Source organism: Salvelinus sp. IW2-2015, linkage group LG4q.2, assembly GCF_002910315.2.
Source record: "Salvelinus sp. IW2-2015 linkage group LG4q.2, ASM291031v2, whole genome shotgun sequence".
Lineage (NCBI taxonomy): Eukaryota > Metazoa > Chordata > Actinopteri > Salmoniformes > Salmonidae > Salvelinus > Salvelinus sp. IW2-2015.
In genome coordinates this window covers 14,525,958-14,537,447 of record NC_036843.1, presented here as the reverse complement: position 1 = coordinate 14,537,447, position 11,490 = coordinate 14,525,958, and positions in this window count along the sequence as shown.

Sequence of the window (11,490 nt, the reverse complement as noted above, 5' to 3'; positions counted from 1 at the left end):
CACCAATGTGTCAGAGGAAACACCGTTCAACTGACGAACGGGGTGTCACGCCCTGACCTTAGAGAGCCTTTTTATGTCTCTATTTGGTTTGGTCAGGGTGTGATTTGGGGTGGGCATTCTATGTTTTGTTTTTCTATGATTTTGTATTTCTATAATTTGTCCAGGTATGGTTCTCAATCAGGGACAGCTGTCTATCGTTGTCTCTGATTGGGAACCATACTTAGGTAGCTCTTTTCCCTCCTTTCAGGGTGGGAGGTTAACTTTGTTTGTGGCACATAGCCCTTTAGCTTCACGGTTGTTTTGGATTGTTTATTGTTTTTGTTGGCGTCATATAAATGATTATGTACGCTTACCACGCTGCACCTTGGTCTACTTCTGTTGACGGCCGTGACACGTGGTCAGCCTGCAGGCGCCCATTCCACCACAAGGAGTCGCTAGAGAGTGATGAGCCAGTAAAGCCCCCATGGCCAAACCCTCCCCTAACCCGGACGACGTTGGGCCAATGGTGCGCCACCCTATGGGACTCCAGATCACGGCCGGTTGGGATACAGCCCGGGATCAAACCCAGGTCTTTAGTGACACCTCTAGCACTGTGATGCAGTGCCTTAGACCGCTGCACCATTCGGGTCTATAGTGACACCTCTAGCATTGCGATACAGTGCCTTAGACCGCTGCACCACTCGGGTCTATAGTGACACCTCTTGCACTGTGAAGCAGTGCCTTAGACCGCTGCACCACTCGGGTCTATAGTGACACCTCTAGCACTGCGATACAGTGCCTTAGACCGCTGCACCACTCGGGTCTATAGTGACACCTCTAGCACTGCGATGCAGTGCCTTAGACCGCTGCACCACTCGGGTCTATAGTGACACCTCTTGCACTGTGAAGCAGTGCCTTAGACCGCTGCACCACTCGGGAGGCCAACTTTGGAATTCTTGACACAAATTGGTGTGACCTACTACCATGCCCTGTTCAAAGGCACTTAAATATGTTGTCTTGCCAATTCACCCTCTGAACGGCACACATACACAATCCATGTCTCAATTCTCTCAAGGCTTAAAAAATATTATTTAATTTACTGCAATATTACACTTTATATCCATCACAGAAGACTGAAATATAACAGAACTGTTTGAAATACAAACACCAGATTTTCATTATAAAAATAAAACATCTATATGAATTATGAAATGATGAACAATATTTATAATATTCCACCCATGAAGCAAACGAGGGCGATTTTGGTCATTGACTGCAGGAAAGGGATACCCTGTCTCCTCCCCCTCATCTACACTAATTGAAGTGGCTTTAACAAGTGACATCAATACGGGATCATAGCTTTCACCTGGATTCACCTGGTCAGTCTATGTCATGGAAAGAGCAGGTGTTTTTAATGTTTTGTACACTCAGTGTATATGCTACCTCTAGGTGATATCATTCAGAAACACAATGTCAACTTTCACTGCTATGCACACAACACACAGCTGTACATTTCGATGAAACATGGTGAAGCTCCAAAATTGCCTACCCTGGAAGCCTGTGTTTCAAACCTAAGGAAGTGAATGGCGGCAAATGTTTTACTTTTAAGCTCAAACAAAACAAAGATGCTAGTTCAAGGTCCCAAGAAACAAAGGGATCTGCTGCCGGATCAGACAATACATTTTGGTGGTAGTACAGTCGGCTCAAATAAAATTGTGAAAGATCTCTGCGTTACGATCTCCTTTGACGGACATCTAAAAAATATTTAAAGAGCAGTATTTTTCCATCTTCGTAACATTGCAAAGATCTGACACGAACGTCTAGCAACCCAAAGTTAGCAACTACTTAGCAACTACTTACGACTTTTTAGCTACTTTGCAACTACTTAGCATGTAAAATAACCCTTTCCCTAATCCTAACATTAACCATTTAACCAAACTCCTAATCTTAACCTTAACCCTAACCTTAAACCTAACCTTAAACCCTAGCCCTAAAACCTAGCCTAGCGAACATTAGCCACCTAGCTAACATTAGCGTTAGCCACCTAGCCACCTAGATAATGTTCACTACAACAAATTGGAATTCAACACATATCATACATTGTGCAAATTCACAACATATTGTACGAATTGCAATTTGTGTCATATCGTAAAAATTGCAATTCATAATATATCATACGAAATGGATGATGGACATCCACCAATTAATACATACCATAAGAAACGTAACATATTATACAAACTAGAGTATTCTGAATGTACTTGTTCATAGAGACCTGGAGGTTTTTCATGGACCATCTGTGGATCAGTGTTCAGTCTGAAAGGAGACCAACTTCATTTCCCCTAAGACCAAACTGTCAACACCACTCCCCTGAAAGGGTTTGTGACTGTGGATAATGACCCAGGATTAATAATTTGACCCAAGAAATGAAAGAGTATAATGTTAAAAAAGTGTATTTTAACTTAAAATGTGTTTTTCTCTCTCTCTGTGTGTGTGTGTGTGTGTGTGTGTGTGTGTGTGTGTGTGTGTGTGTGTGTGTGTGTGTTGTGAGAGAGAGAGAGAGAGAGAGAGAGAGGAGAGAGAGGAGAGAGAGAGAGAGAGAGAGAGGAGAGGAGAGAGAGAGAGAGAGAGAGAAGAGAGAGAGAGAGAGAGAGGAGAGAGAGAGAGAGAGAGAGAGAGAGAGAGAGAGAGAGAGAGAAGAGAGAGAGAGAGAAGAGAGAGAGAGAGAGAGAGAGAGAGAGAGAGGAGAGAGAGAGAGAGAGAGAGACAAGAGGGTGTGTGATTGGCTGGCATGCATCATCAATAACAATTCCATTTGTGCTGAGTGTGCCTTCATTGTCAACCTGGACTAGGGGTAAGTGTAACATAGTACGCATAGGGTAACACTATTTGAACCCGATGCCATATAGCATAAAATATGCTGTCATAAGCGTAACAAATCTGCCATCACAAGCAATCAAAACAGCTCAAGTTAGTTGAAATGAAGTGACATAACAGAACACAATGCATTATACAAATGAAACAGGCTAGTTTGTCGCCCAACAAAAAATACAAAAAATAAATGAAGTGCACAAGCCATGATCAACTTAAATTACATGACATTGTTGTTTGTTTTCGACCACACTGTAAACAACTGTTTAAAGTAAAAGCCCAATAAATATATCAAAGAAATGGCATAGATGGAATGAAATGAAAAGAGAAGTGAAAGAGAGACAGACAGTGGTGCTGTGAAAGTGAAAGGATTTAGAGGCTGTCCTCACAACCACAGCAAGATGGAAAAATTACATGTAATTGTTTTGAGGACAAAACGACCCTGCAACACAGCAAATAAGTGTGCTTTTGAAAAGCCAGCAAAATGTGTATTTGTGTCAGGAACATTCAGCATTCTTGGGACAGAAATGATTGGAAAACTTTTCACACACTGTGTAATTGAGCCACGGCCTGTTCACCCCGCTACCATCTAGAAGGCGGAGACAGTACAGGTGCATCAAACCACCAGCCGGCCTCCGCCCAATACCCTGCCCTGAACCTTTGTCACTGTTACTAGCTGTCTACCCTGCACCGTAGAGACTGCTGCCCTATGTACGTACATAGAGTCATTGAACACTGGTCATTTGAATAATGTTTACATACTGTTTTACCACTTTATATGTATATACTGTATTCTAGTCATGGCTCATCCTATGTAACTACTACTGCACACACCTTTCTATTCATACAGTATACTGTCCATACTGTCTATAGACACCATTATACAGTATATAAACTATGTCTGGACTCTGCTCGTTCTGATATTTCTTAATTTTTCTGTTCAGGCTAGATAGGTTCAGAGCAGCAGGGTCGTCACTAGTTACCACAGCCACAAAGTCACAATTAAACGGCCTATTTCTACAATTTATTTTCTTAAAATCTGATTTGAACCTACGCCTAACGTTAAGCACACTGGCTGCTAACCGTATGCCTTACACTAACCTTACAATTTTCACTTTGTGGCTGTGGTAACTAGTGACAACCGAGCAGTATCGGGGCCTCGGCCCTATAGCTGCCGTTGGCCCTGCCTGCTCTGCTTGGCTCGCACTTTACTCTCATGACAATGTGTTTGTTCTCTACAGATATGTGAGTCTAAAGCTTGAGTGTTCTCCCAGGTTTTGAGAGGGGATTGATTCATCTACAGATTCACCTTTACTAACGACAGCAATAGACATAAAGAGCTTTGCGTCTAAGCCATCTAGCCAGTCTAGGTTAAAAGCTGGAGACCTGCTCTTTCAGCATAATAAAGATAATGATGATGAGGGTGATTATCATTGTCTTGAGTGGCATTGGACATTTGATTTTTGACTGCAATTACAACCACTTATAATCCCTCATCTCAATGCGTTTTAGCATGGCTTGACTGTCTTCTTTTAGCATGTTGTAAAGCTAGACGCACTACCCAACAAGTTGCTGATGGTTTGTTTTTCCACACAAACCAAGTTGTTGTGGAAATGGGGCACACTAAATCATGGTCTGTTGGGCAGATTTTTTACTCCAACAAATGCCTATTGAGCATATTGAATCGGACAAAACGTTTGCCTACAAAAGCCAACTAACACAGAGAAGTATAGCACAACAATCAGACGTTGATGTTGTTTGGCATTTGTTGGCCAAAGTCTGGGCAGTGTGCAAGCGCCTTTATATCACAGGAGCTCTTGAATAAACTTCTGTTTCAATTTATCAAGGGGAAATCTGTTTGTTTTTCCCCTAAATCTAACTGAAAGGGGCTTATTTGTACGCATAAATAATAACTGAGTGGAAATGCATTATCATGCTACAGTGTGGTTGTGTATCCTGTTCCAAATTATGTAAATACAGTCTCAGGAGAAAGTATGAAGCCATTTCATTATGCTGTCAGAGAGACGCTTCAGGATGACACTGTCATTGAAATTGACTAGCGTCGCTTAGCAACTATCTTACGATACCATTCACTCAGCCAGGCATATTTTTAAATGTAAATGATTGACCATCCCTCAGACAGTTCAGAAACAGATAAACTTGTTCTTTGATCAATGTATTCTGATCCGTCAAGTATTATAATTTAGTTCTGTCTCCATAAGTGCTAACAAAGGCATCTATACTTAGACAGGCTAGACCTAACAAAGTTGAAATGCAAAATGTCCAGGTTGTGAAAGGCTTTGAAGAGGCCAACGTGCCGAGGCTCCTGTTTGTCATTGAGATGAGCTGCCATGTGTTGGTTCTCCAGGCCTTCACGGCAGGAAGCCTGTGCTGCAGGGGGAGACAACTGCCATCCACCCTGCGGTTACTGGCTCTAAACTCACACAGAGAATGAGGCGAGGCTAGCACTGGAGATTAAAATGCTGCTTTCACATCATCAAAACAAGGATTTTTTAGAGGGGAAAGCCTGTCAACATTATCCTTGTTAACTGACATAGTTTTGAGGCTTGTATGCTGTGTTAACCATGTATGTAACTGTGAAACAATAGAACAGTGTGATGATACCTCTTCCAATGACAGACTGACTAATTATAAGAGCTGATTCCTCATCTGGAAATGTATGTGGTGTCTCTTTAATCTTTAAAAAAATATTTCTATATTCCAGTTTTTGTGATAGCACCACGATATACAGAATTTTTCAAAACCGCAGAGACATAACAAAAGTGAGGAGATGCAAAATCCGTTTCTTTTTGCAGAGCAAAGACAGTGTCTGCCCTAAAAAGCATTCAACAAACATTGGGTGTCTGATTCAAACAAATGTTTACATTCTTGTTTACTTTTGTCTGAGCTGTCCTTTCAATGTCCCTGAGTGTTCCAGGCCAAAAAGCACATCCAGAAATTCAAGCACATACCTCTGGATAATGAGAAACTCCTGGCCTGTATGCCCTGAGCTGCTGGCCCTCATGTGATGTCAAGTCTGACAGAACAACCTCCCCCAGTTTCCTTGGCAACAGAGAAGAAAAAGAAAGTCCCCACTGTTGGAAATGTGAAGGAACATGCAGGACAACAACCGCCTGTTTCTCTTCACGCTGACTGTTTTCCAGTTACTAATCCTGCACATTACTCAATTCTGTCTTGAATCATCACAGCACAGACTGGCATCTTTTCTAGCTGAGGTACTGTACATAGCATGATCCTTTAGGCCCCAGGGATGTTTGTCCTCCAGTTACAATATCAGTGTTGCTGCGACTACATTGATATCACTGCTTGTCTGTCAAGGTGCCTAATCAGTCTCAGCATCGTGTGTTCTGGACTGGCCAATCCAGGCGGAAACTATAGCTGGCTGATTTAACTCAGGAATGAAGCCATCTGCTCGCCTAAAGACTGTGAAACATTTTTAAAACAAAAACAACAACTCAAACAAATCGTTTTGCAAAGTTTGTTAATTCAGATGAGTACATTTGGACATCCATGCTCTAACGCTGTCATATGATAGCCCCACTGGTAAACAACGGAGTCTGACACTGTTTGTTGTTGTTTTTCTCCCAGGAGAAATCAGTCAGTGGTCTCTTAATGTGACAGATGTGAAAAGAGACACATATGCCGACAGGGTAGCAACAGAACCACAGATAAAAACTCTACACTTTGTCAACAAGAACACTGCAGGGAAACTCCACTGAAGAGTTCTCACCTTCAAGGTTGTGTTTATGTTCAATCCAATGTTTGATTTGTCATTAAAAAAACTTTAATTACATAAAATGTATTCTCATTTGGGAGCATGCAAGACTGTGTGGCTTTTGAGTGCTTGAATGTTCAATGGTCTGCCATGCTGAAATGCTGAAATAGCGTGTTTGATGGGGAGATCAGGCTGACCTCCACATTATTTCCGCCCAAGGGGGCTGTGGTTGATGGTGTGTCCTCAGCCTTGCACTGTAATTAAAGATGAAACCCAGCTCTAATAAGCTCTGTGTTTATTTTGAATATGTTGCATCATTCCGCAACATTTTCATTATAAAAGTTAACTCCTCTGTATTTGTCACACAAGATACCTCTCTGGCCTACTTAGGCTTTTGGACATAATTGATCAAATCAGATATTATGAAATTGTCCCTAGCTGTTCTATCTATTTAGTGGATGTTATCAACAGCTTAACACTTCAAAGTTTAATGTTGAAAAGAACGCCCAATTTAAACTGGAGAAAAAAAACATGGTCCCTCTCAAATCTAAATTGACATCATATATTGTCAGTGACGTTATATTAATAACGGAAGTTAAAACTAAACTTCAAAAACAACTTTCTTCAAGAACACTGACAAAGCGAAGTGAGACCAGAACAGTATACTGTCACTTTCAATTTAAATAAAATTCCAATAACATTTGGAGCGTTAATTGTGTAATCTTTAAAGTTAGCAAAATCTTGCTTCTTGACCAATGGATGCACCCAAGTGTGTGAAAAAGTCCAATGGTCCTGAGGTCTATTCCAACTCAATGCTGCTTTTCCATGGTACCTTGAATGCTCTGCTCGCATGGCTTCTCCTCTACACACAAGGCTAAAGAACGATACGGGGCCTTTCGTGAAAACATTCGGAATCTATCAACTTTAATAAATAATAGCCTAATCTCGGCTCTATTTCTTGATGAGGTTCTCTGTTAATTTGAGCCAGGCTGTCTTTTTCTGAAAAACCTTGATATACACTGAGTGTATAAAACATTAGAAACACCTGCTCTTTCCATGTGAAAGCTATGATCCCTTATTGATACCTTGATGAAGACAGCTTGTCTGTGGAAACATTGGATATTAGGTTATTAAATGATTGCATCTGAGCTCCTAGAGTGTGCGGCTGGCCTTCAATTTGTCAAGCGTTCTACTCCGCCAGCCAGAACCTCGCCTAAACAGGTGTGGTTTCTTTCGCCTCCAGATTCCCCTTATTGATGTCACCTGAAATCCACTTCAATCAGTGTAGATGAAGGGGAGGAGACAGGTCAAATAAGGATTTTTAAGCCTTCAGACAATTGAGACATGGATTGTGTGTCATTCAGAGGGTGAATGGGCAAGACAACAGATTTATATTAGGTGCCAGGTGCACTGATTTGAGTGTTTCAAGAACTGAAACGTTCATGCTCGACAGTTTCCTGTGTGTATCAAGAATGTTCCACCACCCAAAGAACATCCAGCCAACTTGGCACAACTGTGGGAAGCATTGGCGTCAACATAAGCCAGAATCCCTGTGGAACACTTTCGACACCTTGTATTTATTTATAAAAAAATAAAATAACTGTAGAGTCCATGCCCCAATGAATTGAGGCTGTTCTGAGGGCAAAGGGTGTTGCAAAAGCACAATTGCAGCAGGCGGTTGCCTTTTATCTATTTCAGCAGTCATACATTAACACTCACTCACACATACAAACTCACACATAGGGGAACAAATACACACAGTGAAGGAAAATACATGTGAGGAGCAGTAGTGTAGGGCCACTTGTCACTGCTGTTAGCCACATACTGTACGTATGTAACTACAGCTATAACAAAGCTTCACAAACATAGCAGGCTAGTACTGGAACACTATTTGTTTGTGTTATGCAGTGGTGAGGGTGCTTATAAAAACCTGAGAACGTTGGACAGAATACAGAACATTAATGAGAAGAATGGCCAGGCGTCTCATCCAGAACCAGCCCTCATTAGTCAAATAGTGGCATCATAATATGTATGGTGTGGGTGAGATTGAGGCCTTGAGAGTCCACACCACAGTCTGAATTAAGCCTGGCTGCTTAGTTTTGACCCCCCATGGTGCAATGCAATATGAACACAAAGCTTCTCAGTCAGTGGATGTAATGTGGGCAATAAGACAATATAAACTGAATTTATTAGAAGCTGAAAATAAAAATAAACTTTTTGCCTGGAGTACAACTCATCTGTAATAACAATGATCAATTATTACAATGCCTTTCTGTGGCTAGAGTGAAAAATCAAATCCCACTCGTCCTCCTTCCGAAACGTCTGGCGCATGACGTCTGGCGCATGACTTATTGATGTGGCAGGCCGTATGCGGAGTCAATCACCACCTTCCGGAGACACCTGAAACCCCACCTCTTTAAGGAATACCTAGGATAGGATAAAGTAATCCTTCTGACCCCCCCCCCCCCCCCCCCTTAAAAGATTTAGATGCACTATTGTAAAGTGGCTGTTCCACTGGATGTCATAAGGTGAATGCACCAATTTGTAAGTCGCTCTGGATAAGAGCGTCTGCTAAATGACTTAAATGTAAATGTAAATGTAAATTTAAATAACAATGTGCAGCACTCCCCTTTCAGTCACAACGTAACGGAAGCCGTGGCACTTGGGCCTTGGTGTCATGAATAACCTTTTACAATGATCCCTTCCCTCCCAATGAATGTGGGGTGAGAGACAGATCCTTTGGGAAACTGTTTTTGTCAGGATTATGCAGACTTAATGCAGAGAAAAGGCCTTCTCCGGTTTTACTGTATGCCGACAGAAGGTGGAGATTCTGCCAGTACTACTGATACTGCTATGATTACCAGTCTGTTGCTTTTGCTTCTTCTACTACCAAGGGTAGTGATGGGGACATTGGCCTGTATAGCCTAGGTGACAGGTACCATTGAAATAGGGTGGCATACCAAGATGAGGATGGTCTAAAACCAACCCATACAGTTTCACTCCCCTTAGCGGTTGCTGTACTGTCAAAAAGGACCTATTGCACGTGTCTTGACATTTAAAAAACAATATATATACACTACCATTCAAAAGTTTGGGGTCACTTAGAAATGTCCTTGTTTTTGAAAGAAAAGCAAATTTTTGGTCCATTAAAATAACATCAAATTGATCAGAAATACAGTGTTGACATTGTTAATGTTGTAAATGACTATTGTAGCCGGAAACGGCAGATGTTTTATGGAATATCTATATAAGCGTACAGAGGCCCATTATCAGCAACCATCACTCTGTCAGCGGGTGTATTAGAGGCGAAGTCAGGTGCAGGAGAGTAGAGTCATGTAAACAGGCGCACTTTTATTTTAGTTCCGAAAAACGAGAGCACTACATAAATCAAACGCGCTCAAAACACGGAACATAACAAAAGTAAAGAGCGTAATAACACCACAATAACATGAAACAATTACACACAAAACATGATGGGAAACAGAGGGTTAAATACAAGTAGATTGATTGGGGTAATGAAAACCAGGTGTGCATGGAACAAGACAAGACAAATGGATATATGAAAAATGGAGCGGCCCGAACAAGGAGAGGAGCCGACTTCGGCGGAAGTCGTGACACAGGCTTGTCTTCCAATGGCACGTTGTGTTAGCTAATCCACGTTTATCATTTTAAAAGGCTAATTGATCATTAGAAAACCTTTTTGCAATTATGTCAGCACAACTGAAAACTGTTGTGTTGATTAAAGAAACAATAAAACTGGCCTTCTTTAGACTAGTTGAGTATCTGGAGCATCAGCGTTTGTGGGTTTGATTACAGGCTCAATTGTTTACAGACAGATTATTTCACTTATAATTCACTGTATCACAATTGCAGTAGGTCAGAAGTGTACATACACTAAGTTGACTGTGCCTTTAAACAGCTTGGAAAATTCCAGAAAATGATGTCATGGCTTTAGAAGCTTCTGATAGGCTAATTGACATAATTTGAGTCAATTGGAGGTGTACCTGTGGATGCATTTCAAGGCCTACCTTCAAACTGAGTGCCTCTTTGCTTGACATCATGGGAAAATGAAAAGAAATCAGCCAAGACCTCAGAAAATAAATTGTAGACCTCCACAAGTCTGGTACATCCTTGGGAGCAATTTCTAAATGCCTGAAGGTACCACGTTCAACTGTACAAACAATAATATGCAAGTATAAACACCATGGGACCACTCAGCCTTCATACCGCTCAGGAAGGAGACGCGTTCTGTCTCCTAGAGATGAATGTGCTTTGGTGTGAAAAGTGCAAATCAATCCCAGGACAACAGCAAAGGACCTTGTGAAGATGCTGGAGGAAACAGGTACAAAAGTATCTATATCCACAGTAAAACGAGTCCTATATCAACATAACCTGAAAGGCCGCTTAGCAAGGAAGAAGCCACTGCTCCAAAACCGCCATAAAAAAACAGACTACGGTTTGCAACTGCACATGGAGAAATGTCCTCTGGTCTGATGAAACAAAAATACAACTGTTTGGCCATATTGACCATCGTTATGTTTGGAGGAAAAATGGGGATGCTTGCAAGCCGAAGAACACCATCCCAACCGTGAAGCATGGGGGTGGCAGCATCATGTTGTGGGGGTGCTTTGCTGCAGGAGGGACTGGTGCACTTCACAAAATAGATGGCTTCATGAGGCAGGAAAATTATGTGGATATATTGAAGCAACATCTCAAGACATCAGTCAGGAAGTTAAAGCTTGGTCGCAAATGGGTCTTCCAAGTGGACAATGACCCCAACCATACTTCCAATGTTGTGGAAAATGCCTTAAGGACAACAAAGTCGAGGTATTGGAGTGGCCATCTCAAAGCCCTGACCTCAATCCCAAAGAACATTTGTGGGCAGAACAGAAAAAGTGTGTGCG